The following is a 6,000-nucleotide window of genomic DNA, read 5'->3' on the forward strand; positions in this document are numbered from 1 at the left end:
AGTTATCAATAGGAGAACCAGTTCCGTCTTATAGTGTACCTATACTTTCACTTGCGAAACAAACATATTAAATTGAGTGGAATTAACTTTACAAATTTTTTTTATTAGGTGTGTTTTTGCCCTTGTATTTTGGGCATGACAGCCAATACATGCATGGTTACATCCTTGGCTTCCATTGTTGGGCCAACATATGGAGAGTTTATATCCAACCATTCATTATAAGTTGGGGAATGCACTTCACGCTTGACATGCAAGTGAGCATCTGCATATGCAATTTTATCACCTTGAAAAAATGTATTTGATCCTACTAGCTAGGAACAAGTGATTGTTCATTTTATTGTACCTAATCTAATGATAGTTCTACAAGATTTTGTAATCAACCCAACTAATAAAAAACTAGAAAAATTTAACTAAGTTATGGCTTTCTTTCCAAAAATATCTACTATGATACATTTTTGTAAAATTTATTGTGAACTCTACCCTTTTTTCGTGGTTTGCACTATTTTTGTGTAGGATCTTGAGCTAAGTCACTTAACATGTGTTAAGTGAGTTTTATTATTTTATTATTTGGACTCTAGAATATGCATGTTGTTGGATCAAATTTTTTGTTGTGCTAATATGTAATAAGCATATTTAAAAAGATCTCTCTCTCTCTCTCTCTCTCTCTCTCTCTATATATATATATATATATATATATATATATATATATATATATATATATATATATATATATATATATATATATATATATATATATATATATATATATATAAAGACTAGGTTATGGCTTGTTTCTTTCTAAAAATATCTACTATGATATGTTTTTGTAAAATTTCTTGTGAAATATACATATTTTTTGTGGTCTATATTATTTTTATGTAGGATCTTGAGCTAAGTCACTTAGCATAGGTTGAGTGAGTTTTATTGTTTTATTATTTGGATTCTGGAATATGTATGTAGCTGGATCAATTTTTTTGTTGTGCTAATATGTAATAAGCACCTTCAAAAATATTTCTATGTGTATATAAAGACTAGGTTATGGCTTGTTTCTTTCTAAAAATTTTGCTATGATATGTTTTTGTAAAATTTCTTGCGAACTTTGCTATTTTTTGTGGTCTGCATTATTTTTGTGCATGATCTTGAGGTAAGTCATTTAGCATGGGTTGAGTGAGTTTTATTATTTTATTATTTGGATTCTAGAATATGTATGCAGCTAGATCAATTTTTCTATTATGAGCTAATATGTAATAAGCACCTTAAAAAAAATCTCTTTGAATATATAAAGAGATACATGTTTAGAAGAAAATATAAAGACATGCATGTTTAGAAGGAAAAGAAAGAATATTTACATAGGTACCTCTTCTTGCCCTTGAAGAAAGTACGTAGATCACAAGGGCACGACACAACAATGAAATTGTAGAGCTACAAGGGCATGGCAATAAAATGCAAAGATCACAAGGGCACAACAATAAAATGGACTGATCACAAGGGCATGACAATGTTCATAGCTTTGACCCCTCATTCAGAGCTCTCCACCTCTTTCGCTCACAACTCTCCATAAAAAAATAAAATGGGGAATGATTTATGTTGTACAAGGGCATGACATGACAATGAAATTGTAGAGCTACAAGGAAATGACAACAAAATGTAGAGATCATGAGGGCACAACAATGAAATGTACTGATCACAAGGGTACAACAATATTCACAACTCTCCACCCTCGTTTAGAGCTCTCCACCTCTTTCACACACAACTCTCCACAATAAAAAAAAATGGGGAATGATTTATTTTATATTTTCTTTTTTCTTTTTGTTTATGCTCATGCGGGCATTGCAATTATAATGTCAACATCGGTATTGCAATGACATAATTGCAAAAAAAAAATGAAATGAGCACAAATTACACCACCATTGCAAATTGCCATAACAATTTAACCCCAAATATTGTAGTGTTATTTTAATAATCTATCCTATGTTGAGGCCTCTCTTAAGTGGTTTACAAATTCTTAATGTCTTTTAAAAAATTCTTAATGTCTTTTTATAATACTATATTATGTTTATCTCTTTTTATTTGAGTCAAATCGCAATAATACTCAAATAACCCATTAACAATACAACTAATTCCCTCACAGAGTAAAAGTTTTGGATTTAAGTACTTAAAAAATTTGAGTTTTCTTGGGCAACAAACCTTGTAGATTTGAAATCAAAACCTAAGTTCACAATAAAGAATATAGAAGTATTTTGTAAATCATGCACCTTAATTCAAACCTTATTAAGGGTTTTTTCCTTGATCCTCATGTGGAGACCTTGATAGCCACATATCATTTCATATTTTACTCTAATTCTCATTGCAAAATCTTTTTTTTTGTAAGGTTTAGACGACCATGGGAAATGTTTCTTGAAAGAACCCAATGAAGGATACAAATGACATGGAAAATAGTGTAAGGGGGTGACTCTGCCACTATAGGAAGTGAGGGAGGTTCACTAGCAACAATACTTTTGTTAGTGGCTACTTGAGCTACACTTTCCCAAGGGTAGTGAGGGTTTCTAAATAGAATTTAGCGGTATTTGGCTGCCACTCCAAGAACAATGGTAGTGAAAGGTGAAGGGAGAGCCTCTAGCTGCTAAACAAAATTTACAAATAGGTCGCATAGTGACATCTCATATTGGAGTTGTTGTGCCACTATCGCATAGGCACAAGAAGTGAGGGTTTGTCCCTACATCAAAATGCAAAGACATTAGTGGAGTATCCATGGTGGTGTAGGGAAGAGGGGGATTATCCACATGTTCATTTAGGGTATGAGGTAATACTATGTCTTAGATTTCCATGGGGGAGGCGATCAAAGGGTTTGGTGAGGGATGCACACTTGTAGGGGTTCGGGGTGAGAGGTGTAGCTCAATCCGTTGCAAGCTACATTGTAGTGGCTTCTCAACCATGAAATCTAAATAGTTAGTTGAGTTTGACACATAGTTAGTTCCCCCAAAATTAATTCACTAATATGTATAGATTTTTCTTTTTCTACATGTATCTATTATATATAATAACATATGTTGATGGTATATTATGTATATATATATATATATATATATATATATTTTGTCTTTTTTAAAATTATTTATGACATAAAAATATTTTAATTATATATGTATTCTAGTCTTTGTTTTCTACTTCAATCAACCTTAGAATACTACAGAAGGAAGCAATTTTTTAGATTTAAGACATCAACTAGCATAATGGTTTATTTCATAATGTCTATTTTTTAATAAAAAATTATACATGTAAATCTAATGAAGTGTAGAGGTATGTTTACTTTAAAAGCTTAATCTATTTTCTTTAAATTTATTGACTTCTACCCATTGAAAAGCTAACTATCTTGGACCCATTGATTTCCCCTAGTGTTTTGATTTGGTAAAAATAGGTTTTGATAGGACCCAAAGTCTTTTATAAAGAGTGAATCATATAAGAATTAAGTGGCCAAAAGAAGCTATACATCAGAAACCCTAGAAGAAACAACTAGAAATAAAGAACCCTTTAACAAAAGGGGCAAACAATAGAGACAAAAAAAACAAAGGAAAGACAACAAAAGACTAGATAGAAAGTCTTCAATAGATCCACCACCTGATTAGCCAAAATTTTCATTTTAGCTATAGAATCCCTTAACTCATTAAGCTCTTTATCTTCCATAGCCTTAGGTTCCTTAGAGTTTGCCCTAGTTCATTTACTATGTCCTTGATCATCACTCATCTCCTTACTTGCACCAGTCCTTTCTCCCCTATTCCAACTTCTCCAAAATAATCTTGATGTTTTCAACAATGGCCTTTAAGATCAAGAAAATTTGTTCAATAATATTTTTATAGTGTTCTCAACCCCCATGACTCTTCTTCCTAGCTTTTCAAACCCATTCTATAAATCTTTCACCATTTTGTCCATATTTTTGACTATTTCCTCTAGGGGTAGAACTCTTTTCATCATATTAGTGACATCTTTAGTAGTACTAATAAGATCTGTAAGTCTGTCTAGGTGTTGGCCTAGGGTTCTCTCCCCCCTATTGATTTTATTGAGATGCTCAAATTATTTCTAGATATATTTCATTTGATCCTTAATAAAATCAATATCCCTCCTCATCATACTTGGGTTAATGAACACACTAGTTATATTCCCATGATCCTTAGTATCAAAGCTCTATCTTAGACTTTCCTCCCCTGGGTTCACATTAACATTCTTAGGATTATCTTCTAGGTTCAAATCCACATCCCCTTTGGGCATCTTTTTCTTACCCTTAGTATCCATATCACCCATATAGGACAAAGGTTCTACATCCAATTTTTCCCCTTTACCCTTTTTACCTTTTTTCATCACAATCTCCTCATCAAAACCCAAATTAGTGTCATAATCCACCTCATTATTGGTCTTCTTCCTTTTCTTAGAAGACAAGCCATGGGCCTTCTTTTTTTCCACTAGTTGATACTCCTCCTCATTCATCTCACCCTCATAGTCCTCATCAGACTCACTCCATTCCATATTATAATCCTCCAAAGTCTTCTTGCTTGTACAAGGCTTTTCCACTTTCTTCAATTTCAATAGATTCATTATCAAATCCATAAGCCCTTCATGACAAGCATGGTCCCCATCTTGGTCATTTTGTAAAATTAGAATAGTGCTATCCAAAGATTGCATGAGGTAGAAAGGGAAATTAACCCTAACCCCATGCCTAAATGGTTCACTAGCATGAAATGATGACCATAGATTTTGGAATAGTACCCATCTAGGGCAATATACTTAATCAAAACAAAAAAGACATATCTCCAAGGTGTAGAAATGCTTTTAGGGATAAATTAGGAGTTATTAATTTTAACGAACCTTTTTCTTTGTTGGTTTGACTCTATAAAACATCCACAACTTTGTCTGAAACCTTTCTGTCTCTTGAAAAATTGATTCTCTTCCTCTAGTGTTGTAACTAGGTTCTGATACCAAAATGCAATGCCCTAAAATATACAACCAGAAAACACACTCATTATTTTTGAACATCTAGATTCATATCATTGAATATTTCCTACAAGATGGCAAAACAAAATCTACATATTTTATTGTTAAACTTCCTCTACAATAATAGATTATAATAAAACTTCAACTCTACTTTTCTAAAGCTTATTCATACATCAAACATGCATAAATCATGGATATCCTTGAATAGGGACAACACAATCATGCCATCTTGCATATGTTAATAAAATAGAATACAAAGAGGGATAAATATTTCTAGAGGTCTACTTAGCCTTGTTGACCATCAAACATTCACTAGGGTTTGTGGCATTTGTTGTTTTTGTTGTTGCAGAGAGTGAGGGACTTTTGGAACATCATCCTTTTGAGTATTATCTAGCACTACATAATCATTTTCAGTCCTCTCATGCTGCTACAATAGGTCTTTGTACAACACTCTCTCACTAAATATGACATCCCTACTTCTTACAAGTTTATGATTTTAAAGATCCCAAAGTCTATAGCCAAATTCATCAATGTCATATCTAGAAAATACATATTTTTAAGATTTAGCTTCCATCTTGGTTCTATTTTTCAAAATCTATATGTGCAAATACAGTCAAAGATTTTGAGAAAAGAGTAACTCACCTTCTTACTCATCCATGGTTCCTTTGGAATACCACAACCCAAAGGAGTACAGGGACCTTTATTGATAAAACATACAACAATATTAACAACCTCTACCCAGATTTCTAAGGACATCCCAACATGCAACTTCATGCTCCTTGCACACTCCATATTGTCATGTTCACGTGTTCAATAACTCTATTTTCTTGTGGAGTCCTTGGAATATTTTTTTCTATGAATACCATTAGAGGAATAATAGTCTTCAAAATTCATTGCTAGAATAGTCACCATTATTATTAGATCTAAGACATTTGAGCTTTTTACCAGTCTCATTTTACAAATACATCAAATTTTTGTCTAAGAAAATAAACCCATACTTTTCTACTTACATCA

Source organism: Cupressus sempervirens, chromosome 2 (assembly GCF_028749045.1).
Source record: "Cupressus sempervirens isolate cs-2001-9-10 chromosome 2, ASM2874904v1, whole genome shotgun sequence".
In the NCBI taxonomy this organism is placed as follows: Eukaryota; Viridiplantae; Streptophyta; class Pinopsida; order Cupressales; family Cupressaceae; genus Cupressus; species Cupressus sempervirens.